The sequence below is a fragment of the Gorilla gorilla genome, chromosome 14, assembly GCF_029281585.2.
Source record: "Gorilla gorilla gorilla isolate KB3781 chromosome 14, NHGRI_mGorGor1-v2.1_pri, whole genome shotgun sequence".
NCBI lineage: Eukaryota > Metazoa > Chordata > Mammalia > Primates > Hominidae > Gorilla > Gorilla gorilla.
The window spans coordinates 56,346,731-56,362,322 of record NC_073238.2 but is presented as its reverse complement, the minus strand read 5'-3'; the positions used below and the strand labels follow the sequence as shown (position 1 = coordinate 56,362,322).

At 39.0% G+C, this 15,592-nt stretch overlaps 1 protein-coding gene and 1 pseudogene across 6 annotated transcripts in view; one reads left to right on the top strand and one right to left on the bottom strand.

Moving 5' to 3' along the window:
* DGKH (diacylglycerol kinase eta) overlaps positions 1-15,592 on the bottom strand; it is a 204,330-nt gene that overhangs the window by 171,782 nt on the left and 16,956 nt on the right. The gene's annotated exons all lie outside the window — the stretch shown is intronic.
* Positions 1,154-4,093, top strand: LOC101131298 (mitogen-activated protein kinase 6-like; annotated as a pseudogene).

Here is a 15,592-nt window from a genome sequence, read left to right as displayed (position 1 = left end):
ACAGGAGACAGGGCAGGGAAAAAAATAGACAAATATCCCTGCCCCCATGGAGTTTATATTCTAATATTAGAAGATGGATTTAGAGAAAATGGTACTATCTAGTGTATTCGGTGGTGATCAGTGCTAAGGGGAGAAGTTAAGAAGGAAAGGAAGTTGGGGCATGCCAGGTTGGGGGTGGGGACTGCAATGCTGGATAGCATCACCAGGGCAGGTCGCACTGAGAAGGTGACCTCTGAGGTGAGGGAGGGACTTTTATTAGTTGAAAATCCCTTTTTCTTTTGTTTAAAAGTTCATTGGTTAAAAACATTACATTCTATAAGGTGTTAATTATAAACAGAACTCCACATACATCACCCTGTCTAGGCTTTCATAATGAGATTTCACAGTCTAGTAAATTTAGAAATGATCTAAAACAGAGCTAATGGGAAGCCACTGTCTCATGACAGTGGGCAGATCTGTATTTCTTTGCAAGGTAAACATTTTTTTTCTTGATCATCACAATTCAAGTTTGTTTTAGATGCTGATTTTATTTACTTACTGTGGAACATCATCTATATTCTTTTAACATCAATACAATAATTTATCTCTTTTAAGAACCAATATGTTCCAGCCACAGTTCTAAATACTCAGATTATCTCATGCAAATCATCACGACAACTCTGTGAGGTAGGTACATTGATTGTCCAGATTTCAGAGATAAGGCTCGGTTACAGAGATTAAGTAACTTACCCGAAGTCACTTAGAGGGTAAATAGGACAACTGGGATTTAAGACCAGGCCTTTCTCAAAACACAAAGTCCATGATCTTAACCACAACACTGCATTGCCTCAAAGATAAGAGCGGTTATGTCATACAGCACTTCAATATGCCTGCTTACTAACTGTTCAAATATAAACTTAATAAGAAAGTGACCTCCTAACAAAAGTTTTTTCTTCTAATTCAAACATTAAGCAATATGAACTCATAGGAGCAAAATACAGCTCCTATTTTTAAAGACCATCTTGGGAATCTATTACATAAACACTGAGTAGTGATGCCAGGGGTCGTTACGATAGGGAAAAGGAAATAAAATGTACTGATAAAAGTAAACCACATCCTTCTGTCTCTAAGAATGTCTCTAGTCTCAGGGTTGTTCCTTTTAAATTAAACCAACATGGCCCTCTCTCACGGGTCGGTGTTACATGGCAGTGACTGCGGCAAAGTGAGGGCCTCAGAGACACCACTGCCACCAGCACAGCCGGAGACCTGAGCTGACACTGGGGGCTGTCCGCGGGGCCTGCACTCTCTTGATGAGTCAGAGAAGTCCCGTTGTATCAGAGTAAGATGGATAGTAGCTTTGATTTTAATTGTGGTGAGCTGGAGCCACCTGATCATTAACAAAGGACATCTTCTGTTATCCAACAGCCGCCAGGGGTTCCTGTTGAAATATATAGCAACAAAGGAAGAAAAGAAGCAAAACGCAAATAGTGCTTACCAGCACCTTAGAACGATGCTGCTCAGGACCAGTCCAACACTGAATGTATCTGCACTGTGAGGAGAATGTTCATAGAAGCCTGTTGTGTGCATATTTATTCACATTTTTGTTAAATGTTAAATCGTTTAGCAGAGTAATCTGAGTGCATAGTATGTCATTTCATTCTGTTTGAGTTTCTTGAGTGTCTTCTTTAAATGTCTGCAGAGTTGTCGCCCCTTTCTTGAACTATGAGTACTGCAATCTTTTAAATTCTCAACATGAGTAGAGCTTTTTGAGCTTTAAACCTACGGGGAAATCAACAGGCCTGTTTGGCAGAAGCAATGAACATCAAGAAACCATCTTGCTGTGGAAGCATAATTATTTTTCTTATCCCTTTTTGAAGATCTTTCCTTTTGATGCCAGTTTTCTTCCTTGTTTACACAAGTTCAACAATTCCAAAGGAAAAGGCAATCATAAGGGTTTCAAAGTGGCAGAGAAATTTGAAAGTCTCATGAACATTCACGGTTTTGATCTGGATTCTACGTATATGGACTTAAAACCACTGGGTTGTGGAGGCAATTACTTGTTTTTTTCTGCTGTAGACAATGATTGTGACAAAAGAGTAGCCATCAAGAAAACTGTCCTTACCAATCCCCAGAGTGTCAAACATGCTCTATGTGAAATCAAAATTATTAGAAGACTTGACCATGATAACATTGTGAAAGTGTTTGAAATTCCTAGTCCCAGTGGGAGCCAATTAACAGATGATGTGGGCTCTCTTACGGAAGTAAACAGTGTTTACATTGTTCAGGTGTACATGAAGACAGACTTGTCTAAAGTGCTGGAGCAGGGCCCTTTACTGGAAGAGCATGCCAGGCTTTTCACGTATCAGCTGCTAACGGGGGCTCAAGTATATTCACTCTGCAAATGTACTGCACAGAGATCTCAAACCAACTAATCTTTTCATTAATACTGAAGACTTGGTGCTGAAGATAGGCGACTTTGGTCTTGCACGGATCATGGATCCTCATTATTCTCATAAGAGTCATCTTTTGAAGGATTGGTTACTAAATGGTACAGATCTCCATGTCTTTTACTTTCTTCTAATAATTATACTAAAGCCATTGACATGTGGGCTGCAAGCTGCATCTCTGCTGAAATGCTGACTGTTTTGTAAAACCCTTTTTGCAGGTGCACATGAACTTGAACAGATGCAGCTGACTTTAGAATCTATTCCTGTTGCACATGAGGAAGATCGTCAGGAGCTTCTCAGCGTAATTCCAGTTTACATTAAGAATCACATGACTGAGCCACACAAACCTTTAACTCAGCTACTTCCAGGAATTAGTCGAGAAGCACTGAATTTCCTGGAACAAATTTTGACATTTAGCCCCATGGATTGGTTAATAGCAGAAGAAGCGCTCTCCCATCCTTACATAAGCATATATTCTTTTCCAATGGATAAGCCAATTTCAAGCCATCCTTTTCATATTGAAGATGAAGCTCATAATATTTTGCTTATGGATGAAACTCACAGTCACATTTATAACTGGGAAAGGTACTATGACTGTCAGTTTTCAGAGCATGATTGGCCTATACATAACAACTTTGATATTGATGAAGTTCAGCTTAATCCAAGAGCTCTGTCTGATGTCACTGATGAAGAAGTACAAGTCGATCCCCGAAATTATTTGGATGGAGATCGGGAAAGGTATCTGGGGGATCCTGCTTTTGATACCAATTACTCTGCTGAGCCTTGTTGGCAGTACCCAGATCATCATGAAAACAAATATTGTGATCTGGAGTGTAGCCATACTTGTAATTACAAAACGAAGTCATGATCATATTTAGATAACTTAGTTTGGAGAGAGAATGAAGTTAACTGTTACTATGAACCCAAGCTTATTACAGATCTTTCCAATTGGAAAGAACAAAGCAAAGAAAAATCTGATAAGAAAAGCAAATCAAAATGTGAAAGGAATGGATTGGTTAAAGCCCAGATAGGGCTAGAGGAAGCATCACGGCAACTGGCTGGAAAAGAAAGGGAAAAGAATCAAGGATTTGATTTTCATTCCTTTATTGCAGGAACTATTCAATTTCGTTTCCAACATGAGCCTACTGATGTTGTTGATAAATTAAATGACTTGAATAGCTCAGTGTCCCAACTAGAATTGAAAAGTTTGATATCAAAGTCAGTAAGCCAAGAAAAACAGGAAAAAGGAATGGCAAATCTGGCTCAATTAGAAACTTTGTACCCATCTTCTTGGGACAGCCAGTTTGTGAGTGATGGGGAGAACTGTTTTCTCATAAATCAGTTTTGTGAAGTAAGAAAGGATGAACAAGTTAAGAAGGAAAACACACTAGTTACTTAGACAAGTTCTTCAGCAGGAAAGAAGATCCTGAAATGCTAGAAACTGAGCCAGTAGAGGATGGGAAGCTTGGGGAGAGAGAAATGAGGAAGGATTTCTGAACAGTGGGGAGTTCCTCTTTAACAAGCAGCTCGAGCCCACAGGCATCCCGCAGTTTCACAGTCCAGTTGGGTCACCACTTAAGTCAATACAGGCCACATTAACAGCTTCTGCTATGAAATCTTCCCCTCAAATTCCTCATCGAACATACAGCGACATTCTGAACATCTGAACTAAAACACTCAGCAGACATTTATCTTTGTATTCTTATGAAATGTATTTTGTCTTTTTTATTACTAGAGTTTAAGTCATTTTTTACTTGAATCAGATGGTGTCATTTAGTAAGGATTTTATGAGTACTTGGTTTTTAAAATCCAGACTTTCTTTTTCTACTTGTGAGACAGTTTTCATTTTACCTGACATGTCATTTGCACAATGAATAGAGCAAAATAATGCAATGCAGGAGGAGACAAAAGAAATGCACTAAGACAAGTAAAGAACATCCTCTCATAGAACAATGATCTGTTTTACAGGAAACAAATTTTGCCTTGAAATTTACAGTGAGACTGTACATAATTGCATGAAAATATCTATTTTTATCCTAAGACATTTTTCATTCATGAGTAGTTTCAAGTTTTTCATACTGTACACATTTCGCAAAACACATGATACCAGAAGCAACTGAAAATGAATGCTGAATTTGGTATATGTGTGTTATCTACCTCAAAGTAACAAAAATATGCGGCAAAACATATACCACCCATAGTGCGTCACAAAACGCACTTCTATTTAGCCAGTGTGTATTGTAGTAAACTATTCTTAATAAGACTCATTCACTGTTTATAAATGTTCTGGTATTCATTCTTTATAGTGAAGTGTTAATACATCACATCTTATTTATTTTAGCAAATCAGTATATTTTCTGTATTTAATTATAAAAATTAACTTAGTTTTTAAAATTTATTTGCAAATACACTTTTTCCATTTGGCACTACGGTTTGTTGCCTACCTAGCCAAATCTATGTCAGTTTATCCTAAGGCTGTCCACATACTCATTTTAAGTAACATGCTCACTGTGTATAGGAATTTGTATTTTGGAGGTGCTTGATCTAGCTACAAAGAAAAATTAATTAGGAATTACTTTATTATAAAATGCTCTAGAAGTCTTAATTGTGTTTATTTTTTTAAAAAAAATGAATGTTAGAATTGTGTGCATGGAAGTAATTAAGGTACATCATTATTATAGTTTAAAAGTTGTACATGATAAGACAGTTTGTTTTTACTGAATGATCTATTCCCCATCCCAAGGCAAGCATGAATAAAATTAGGTTAAATGTAGCATGTGGCGTCACAGTCTCTTAGAATTTGTTTCATCTGTTTTATTTTATTGAATACTGTCTATATCTTTGGTTATCCTGTTTGAAGTAAAAGGACAAATAAAATATGGCCAGCAAAAAAAAAAATTAATTAATTAATTAAATCAACTATAAAAGCAAGAAATGTACTATTAATTGCTAGATCAGTTGTGGCAATAATTAATAATTAAAACTAAAGATTAAGAGGTAATATAAAATGTTGGCGTTAGCACAAACAATGGTATCTATTTGTCATTTCAAGCCTTTATGATCTTTCTAGAATAAAAGACATTTTTCTATGACATGAATCAATTATCTCAAAGCCAGATATGTGCTTGGTGAGGAGAGAAAAATGGTCTTCTTAAATGAAATGAGTAATTCTGTGTTCTATCTTCAAATTCTTTTTTAAGTGTGTTGAAAATTAAACCATAAACTAGTATCTATTTTTACAGAAGAGATTTTTGGGTATACTATTCTGATTTGATATACTATTCTCATTTGATAGGTTCTAAACTGATGGATTTCAACTCAAATATTGGTTTTCCTTGAAAAGCACAGAAATTAATACTATTTTTCCCTTAAAATAGTTTAACACGCATTTGATTCTCATTATTTGCAGTAGTTATGTTCAATAAAGTCACTACAACTCTAGATTAACAGATACTGAACCACTGACCCTATGGGAAATACTAGGTTTAGGTTCCTGCAAACCTCTGGTCACAACATCTTTGTCAATTAATCAACATATAATTTCATTTTCTGTGTGCTTCTGTTTAAAGAATATGTGTATATACATATATATTAACAATATATATGACACATATAACATCACATGTTATATGTTATATTCTTAATAAAACATATACATACATTCTTTAAACAAAATGTAAGTATACTTGATTCATTAACACTGAACTCACGGCCAACAGCACTATAGCTCATGCCTGAAGGAAGCCTGACTAATACACATATTTTTTCAATAATGCACATCATAACATTTTACTTTTAGGAAAACCAGACAGCACTTCCGCACAGGGGGCCGCTGTAAACAGTGAGATCATCAACAAAAAGCACAAAAATGCAAAACCATGTCATGAAAGGGTGCTTGTTTATTGCATGAGAGCTAAAACAAGAAGACAGAGCACAGCCAGGTTCAACCTTAGCTGCAAATGTGCACATTGGGCAACTCCAATTTTTCACATGTGAAAAATTACATACAAGTATTGATTTTGGAGTCACAAATAAATGTTAGTGAGTAGGCAAATTAGCAAATACTGAAACCATGAATAAGGAAGATCGACCCAATAAAATGTTAAGTACATACATGTAGTGTTTTTTGTTATGTGAAAATATGCTAAATGTGGTGGTGTTCAATAATGTCAGCAAATTGCAGTAAAGATTCCCTGACACCTGAAAATGCGACCTTTCACCTCACAGTGACCTGTCAGAATTTCCCTCCAGTTCAAGGCTGAATAATGTCCCATTATTATATGTGTGTGCCACATTTTGTTTATCCATTCATCCATCAGCGAACATTTGGGTTGCTTCCACTTTTTGGCTCCTATGAATAACACTGCTACGAACATGGTGTAGAACTGCTTCACAATTTTATTGTTTTCGGCCGGGCGCGGTGGCTCACACCTGTAATCCCAGCACTTTGGGAGGCCCAGGTGGGCGGATCACTTGAGCTCAGAAGTGACCAGCCTGGCCAACATGATGAAACCCTGTCTCCAATAAAAATACAAGAAAATTAGTCAGGCATTGTGGTACATGCCTGTAATCCCAGCTACTCAGGAGGCTGAGGCAGGAGAATTGCTTGAACCCAGGAGGCAGAGGTTGCAGTGAGCCAAGATCACACCACCGCACTCCAGCCTGGATCACAGAAGGAGACTCTGTCTCAAAAAATAATAATAATTTTAATGTTTTATATATCATATGATCACGTTGCTTGTGGCTAATTAAAGAGTACATCAAGCTCCCCAAGCTTTATCAGCCTACAGACAAACATGGGGTTACAATGATGACAATAATCCACATTTTACTACTGGCTATTTCCCTTACTTACTCCGATGGGACCCTGGCCTCCTTCCTCACCCAAATATTTCCTAGAGAATATCTCACATATGCTCATATTCGCCTCTCCCTTCAACTACCCCCAGTCCACCATTGTACAGGAAAGTAAAGTTCCTGTGACTCACCTGTTCACTCCAGACCCTCAATTACTCCACACACCCTGGGGCCTTAAGGCAATGCCATAAAGTGATTCTCTCCTCTCCCTTCATTATATCCACTCCCTTGTTCCATAGCAAACGACAATGAAGGAGTTGATCCAACAGGCTAGGGTGTTGCCCCTCTAAGAGGAGAAAGAGTAAGACCACAAATACTCAAACGGTAATAATTTAAAATTTTTGTGACATCCATGAATGATGATAAGGTAGAAGTGTTTATTACCAAGGGAAGGTTGAATTTCCTTCAACATTCTTCCCTTCCTACTGTGGAATCTTAACTAGATCTATGATAAAAAGCTCTGTCTACTTAGATGATACTCAATCTACAAAATCTACAAAAAGGTTTACAAACAGTTCTGGTTTCTGGCTTGTCCAAGGCAGAACAAGCATGAGAATTCTTTCCCTGTGACTGGAAGATTTCACTAGCTTCTCATTCACTCACACCCTTCTGACGTTCGGAGGTGCCCTATTGGAAAAAGTGCCCTTCACGTCAAGATTCCTGAATACGTAGTTGGCATTTACTAGCACTTACTGTATGCCAGGCTGAAGGCTTTATCTCCTTAATCCTCAGAATATCCTTACGATCGTTTACATATGAGGAAAAGTAAGGTTTGAAGAGGTTATGTAACTTGTCTAATAGGAACTCAAACTGGGACTCGTGTTCTTCAATGCATTTCAGGGTTTCATTTGTAAATTTAAAAAAAAAATCCAAATCAGATTTATTTCTTTCTTTAGGATACTTTCTTTTTGTGTTCTAAGTAAAACGGTCTTTGTATTTTACTAAAGAGGGCCCCCAGCTGTGCATACATGAGCTAGAGATTTTCCCCAGCAAAACCTGTTATTAACGCATCTCTAATGCATATATAAAATCATTAAAATTATACAGTTTCTTTTAGTACTCTTTCTTTTCTTTCTTTCCTTTTTTAAATTTGAATGATTAAAGTTTAATTCTTGGACTTAACCTCTGCCATCAGTCTTCTCTTCCTTCCTACCTCAGCTGCTCAGTCCCATGGTTACTCCCTAGGACCTGACTCAAGCCCTCACTCTTCATCCAACATCATTTCCAGAGCTTGTTACTGTATCCACCCACGCTTTTCCTGGCACACACAGACAAACCGAAACAGTGGTTTGACCCTGTCCTCCACTTCACTTACTGCACCCAAGCAGCTGAACATGATCCCACACCAGGCTGACAGCGCTTAGAGTCCTGGTCACCCGGCTCAGGTGTGCCCTAAATGCAACTTGATATTCACACTGCTGCATTTCTCTAGTCTGTTCCCTTTCCCACGCCCCTGTTCAAGCATTTCATACCTTTCCTCTAGCCTCAGACTTCCATACCCTCTCCATCTTGATTCTCAGCTGACGACCTAACTTCATATTCCACTGGCAAAATCAAAATAATCAGAAAATAATTTCTAGAAGTGCCAACCTCTGCCCCTACTGCATTTTATGGATAAAGTGGCTTGTATGGATAAACTGACCTGCTCTGAGGGAAGCCCAGCTCCTCACGCCATCCCACCCCGTCTCGCATATATAAGGACATTGCTCCAGTAATTCTCCTCTCTTTTTTTGCATCATTTAATCTTTTCTCTCAGCTAGATTATTCTCCTCAGCCCACAGTATATACATATATATATTTTTTTGTTTGTTTGTTTGTTTGTTTTTTTCAGACGGAGTTTTGCTCTTGTTGCCCAGGCTGGAGTGCAATGGCGCGATCTCAGCTCACCACAACCTCCGCCTTCCAGGTTCGAGCGATTCTCTTGCCTCAGCCTCCCGACTAGCTGGGATTACATGCATGTGCCAACAAGCCCGGCTAATTTTGTATTTTTAATAGAGACGGGGTTTCTCCATGTTGATCAGGCTGGTCTCGAACTCCTGACCTCAGGTGACCCACCCACCTCAGCTTCCCAAAGTGCTGGGATTACAGGTGTGAGCCACCACATCTGGCCAGCCCACAGTCTTTCTCCTAAAAAAGTCATTTCACTTTTTTAAAAAAGCTGTAGCTTGACCCCAACATCCCTCTCCAGCCACTGCTTCATTTTTTCCCTCCTCTCGTTTAAAGGGTTTGTTTTAGATGCTGATTTTAAAGATCAAACTTGCTAATGGATCGGCAATAGTATTCTTTTAATATTAATATGGTAACTAGCATTTATTAAGTGCTAATTATGTGCTAACCACTGTGCTAAACTGTCAAGGAAATTGTCACAGCAACCTCTCTACTGCTCCCCTGATGTCTGCCTTTTTTTCCCGCTACTCACTTTCCCCTCACTCCCTTCCCACCAGCTGGAATGTGTCAGCTGTTCGGGAATGCTCATCCCTGGAATGTGTCAGGTGTGTCTCTTCCTCAAAACCTTTGCATTTGCTGTTCTTTCAGCTTGCTCTGCTCTTCCTCCAGATATTGTCATGGCACTCTCTTCAAAAAAAAAGGTCCAGATACATTGCCCTAGCAGGATTTTCAAGTGTTCCCAAGACCTTTTTCAAAGGTCCATGAAGTCAACACTATTTTCACAATAATCCTAAAATATACACAGCTTTTAATATTCTGCAATGCACTCATAAAGCTCCAAAGAACATTTTGTAAACCTGAATGTAGAACCATTTTACCAGTTTTTATGAGAGCCACCAAGAAATACCAGATTTTTCTTCCCATAATAGCTAAGAACATATCACTCCATCCCCTTGTATCAACTACACGTGAATAGATAAATAAAAACGCAGATACCCTGAGATTCTACACTTTGAAAGTATTTCAGCAGACACCTGGTTTAACCCGAGAACTGTTTAAAGTACATGCCGTTTATTCAATCTTCAAAAATAATTTGGATTTTATGCCTGAAGTTGGCCGTAACTAAAACTGCCTTAATTACATCTCCTACAGAACCACTGTCACACAAAGTTGAAGTCTGGATTATGTCCGGACCTCACAAGGGAGGACATCATAAGGACACCTCCCAAGTGGACGTAGGTGAGGGGAACATATTGCAGACCTCACTCCCACCCACATCAAAGACTGATAGAACATATTTCTTTGGTTCCCCCAAGGAAAGCTAGAAAAGCTTTTCCCCCTTAAAATCTAGAGGGCTTTTTTTCCCGCTGGTAATACAACTTTATAACTGGTCTTGCTGCTCTGGCTACCCGGGATCAAATTTACAACTCATCTCCAGCTGTGCAAGACACCTCACTCTATATATTAGCCTTCTAACGTTCCTCCTAATCTCATAGTCCTCTAGCCCTATTTTACCTAAGCTTAATACACAGTGTGGAATATAAACCATTTTGAATATTTTGAAAAATGTGTGGAAATAATGGTATATAAATAAAAAGTCAAACAGAGAAATAGGAAAAGGGAGATACCTGTAACACTTGGATGGATGAAAATGCCTGCCTTACTTTGGAAACAGAAGAGTTTGCATGACTGTACAGAGGATGACAGTGACAGAAAACACAACTGGAATACCATGGCATTGGCTCTGCCTAGGGTGCTTGGAGCCCAGATATCTGCATACATAGCTTCTGTCACTTCACTAAGATCTCTGTTCAAATATTACCTTATCAAAGAGAGTCTATCCTGGTCAATTGAACCCAAATATTTTACACACACACACACACACACACACACACACACCCTCTCCATCTTTCTCCCTTTACCCTGCTTTATCTTCCTTCATTATGCTTATGAACACCAGCTATATGATAGAACTGTGTCTGTGTATACGTTAATTAACTTCTCCCTTGATAGACTATAAGCTCTATAACAGCAGGGCTTTTATGTTCTTTCACCATCTCAGCACCTAGAATAGAACTCAATAAAAATTGGTTGAATGAATAGAAAGGTCGTTTAGTATCAAATTAGAAAAGACTAATTTAGACTTTATCCCACCAGTAATGGGCAAAGTCTAAGAGCTTATGCAAAATGTATTATGTATCATATTTCTCTTTTACAAAGATAACTCTGGCACTGGAGTAGAGAATGGAGAAGAGAGGAGATATATGGCAAAAATCCAAATGACAGATAATAAAGGTTAAATGAAGTTAGGGTAAGCAGCAAATGGAAAGGGAGAAATGAATTCATGAGCGATTCATGCAGCAAAGGGACAGTATATCATAATGATATAGGAGTTAAGAAGAAATTACTTAGACAGATAGCAAGAGTATGGGAGTCCTCGGTAAGGCTTTTCTTTTTAATAAAAAGCAGCCCCAAATCATTTTCTAACAAAGAGCAGCCTACAAGCTGGGAGCTTGCATAGGTGAATGCCTGCAGGAACTAAGGACTAGACATTTTCAAGATGGCAGTTCCATCTTCCCTTCTCTGCCAGCTACGTGTATTGTAAGGAGCAGACAAGATGGCGCAGATCAACGGGAAAGCCCAGTTGCATAAGATTAGGGTGGGGCAACCAGCCTTCCACACGTGCTATGTAAACATCATACCTGATTGAACCAATCTGTGAGCCCTATGTAAATCAGACACCGCCTTCTCAAACTGGACTATAAAACTCGGTGCATTTGCCATCAGCCAGTCCTTTCTGCTCGGAGACCCCTTCCTCTATGGAGGAAGTTGTTTCCCTTTCTCTTCTATTGTACCTATTAAACCACCGCTCCTAAACTCCTCCTGTGTGTCCATGTCCTAAGTTTTCCTGGAGTGTGACAATGAACCCCAGGGTATATACCCCAGACAACATAGCCACTTCAAAAACAGTTAAATCAGGCATCAAACAAGTCACTTGACATGTGTGACCTGGGGCATGTTACTTATCTAATCTTTGGTTTTCTTATTTCTAAAAAGGAGAGAATAATTGTACTTACCTACCTCATAGTTTTACTATGAGGATTAAATAAGATCTAAGATATACAGAAATGAACAAATTTGGTGACCTCGACTATGAGTGAGGTCCTTGTGGGTGGGGATGTGTCTCTTTCATACACTTCTAAATCACCAGCACCTAACACTATGCCTGGCCATAACAGGCACTAAATGGGTATTTGATGAAAGCAAATGAATTAATGATAGTGATTAGCAAGACAAAAAGTCAATCCCTTCTATACAAGGCAATTTATTCTACAGGACATAAAAGCTATGGAGCAAAATTTGGCCGGGAGTGAGTAGACTGCACAAATATGTTCAGTTTGAGAATATGGAGACTGAGATGGCTAGGGGACCCCCTACAGGAAATGTCTGGTAGGCAAAGGAACTAGAGGCCCAGATCTCAGAAGTACAGGCTAGAAAAAGACCGATAGAGGTGGTGGTCAAAGCCTAATCTAATTGATCAAATTAACTTAGGAAGGGGCAAACAGAATTAAGACTTCTAGGAAACAAAAACATTTGACAATAGATAAAGGAATCAGGGATAGAGGCTAAGAGGCAGTGAAAAGACAGTAAGAAAGATAAGAGAACTTGGCTGTGCCCAGTGGCTCATGCCTGTAATCCCAACACTTTGGGAGGCCGAGGCGGGTGGATCACCTGAGGTCAGGAGTTCAAGACCAGCCTGGCCAACACGGTGAAACCCCATCTCTACTAAAAATACAAAAATTAGCCAGGCGTGGTGGCATGCACCTGTAATCCCAGCTGCTCATAATGCTGAAGCAGGAGAATCACTTAAACCTGGTAGGCGGAGGTTGCAGTGAGCCAAGATTGTGCCACTGTACTCCAGCCTGAATGACAGAGTGAGACTCTATATATATAAAAAAAAAAAAAAGAAAAGAAAAAAGAGAGAGAACTTAAACTTTGAAAGCAAAAGAAGAGAAGATGTGAGAAGATGTGGTCAATAGCACCCAAATTGGCAAGAAACAGTTGACTGAAAACTAGACACCACTCGATTTTAGCAATTAAAATTACTAAGGGCCTTTGCAAAAGAAGTTTCGTGAAATAGCTGCAGTAGAATGAAGAGTAAATAGAAGCTGAAGAAGGGCAGATAAGAAGGCTCTTAGAAAGATATTTCAAGATTAAATAGAACAGGCCATAGAAGCACCTAAAAGCCAACCTGGCCAATTATTTCCACTACCACCTCCAAGTGGTCATTCATTCTTATTAAAATATTTTTTCATAAGACACTTGAAGGCCAGGCGCAGTGGATCACGCCTGTAATCCTAGCACTTTGGGAGGCCAACGTGGGCAGATCACTTGAAGTTAGGAGTTCAAGAACAGCCTGCTCAACATACAGAAACCCTGTCTCTACTAAAAATACAATAATTAGCAGGACACAGTGGCACGCACCTGTAATCCCAGCTACTTGGGAGGCTGAGGCAGGAGAATCGCTTAAACCCCAGAGGCAGAGGCTGCAGTGAGCTGAGATCACGCCACTGCACTCCAGCCTGGGCAACAGAGCGAGACTCCGTCTTAAAAAAAAAAAAAGAAAAAAGACACTTGAAAAATCATTAACAAAAACAGTGGCCTATACACACCACAGATTAAATTATGTAAAAGACACACATAGGAGTAATTATCAGAATTTTAATACCAATTTTTAAAAATAATTATAATAATTACAGATACAAAAACATATTTTATATTTATTTAATCACCATTACTACCTTACAAGGTAGGAATACTACGTCCAATTTGGAAATGGAGAAATCCTCAATTCAGAGTGATGATGTGTATTGCTCAGGGTATGCTAACTGCTATAGCAAACAATGCCCAAATCTCAGGGACTTAACACAATAAAGCTCTATTTCCCCCTCATGTCACAATCCAATGTGGCTAATGGGATTCAGGGAGGAGCACAAAGGGCTCTGCTCCATGAAGTCATTCAGGGATCCAGGCTGCTTACACTGGATAATCTGTATCTACCTGGCAAGTGAGGGAAAACACAAGGCATGGAGAGTCCCACAGCTTGAGAGGCCAAGTGACAGACATCACTCTCACCTGTATTTCACTGGCCAGAAGTCAGTTACATAGCTCCATCTATCTGCAAGGGGAAAAGGAAGTCTAATGGTGGGCCAAGAAGAATAGAAAAACACAGTTATCAGTGGGCACAGCATTCTCTGCCCCCTTAAGTAACATGTCTGAGGTCATCTAATATAGTACATGACAAGCTGAGAATCAAACCCAACACTATCTAACTTCTCCAGGAACCTTGCTATTCTATGCCGCTGGCTCACTCCATTTCATTGAACCCACCAGCAAATTTAACATTTCTCCAAATGAAAATGACAACAGCTGGTTTATATTCAAGAGTTCAATATTACTGTGGAATTATATTGTGTAACCAGTAAGTCCTCACTTAACAACATCAATAGGTTCTCAGAAACTGTGATGTTAAGTGAAATGATGTACAGTAGGTCCTAGAATAACACTTTTTCATGCATCATTTCATTATAACATCAATGAGAAAGAAAATTGGTTTTGTTATATGTCATTTCACTTAAAAGTCAGTTTCCATGAATCTATCAATGATGTTAAGTGAGGACTTACTACATATATATGTATTTTTTTCACCTATCTCTATTTTCTGACCTGCAGTCCCCTTTCACAAATCAATGGTTTTAACCTTCTGAGGGGCATACACATAGACATAAACTTTGGTGGAGAGCCCTCTAAAACCCAACAAAACCAGGGATGCATGAACCCAGGCTAAGAACTTTTCTCTATAGTACCTTACTTTGGACACTGTTAACTCACTTTCAACTCTCTACTTGGTTCCCCCCAACCCCCTTCAGCCCCACTGACCTCCCTCTTTGCAGCTGCTGTTCCTTCTGCTTAGCCTGCTCTTCACCCAGAGGTCCACATGGCTCATTGCCTAAAAATCCCTTCCCACTCCACCTCCACTCACAGCTATGCTCTATTTCTCTCTATAGCACGTATCACCTTCTCATATACTATGCGTTTCAAGTATTTACAAGTTCATAAATTCTCCTTGCATTAAAATGTGAGTTCCATGAGGGCAGAGGTTTTTGTATATTTTTGCTTACTGCTCTATCCCTGGTACCTACAACAGTACTTGGAACACCATAGATATTTCTTTGAATGCATGAATTGAGGAGCAACAAAGGAGTAAACTGAGAAGGAGCACACAGGAAGATGCATGATATTGAAAATGTTCCCATTCTGAAGCTGGATTCATGGGTGTTCATTTTACCACTGTGCTTCACAAACTACAGAGATATTATATATTCTTATAAATATCAAATATTATAATATCACATAATTTT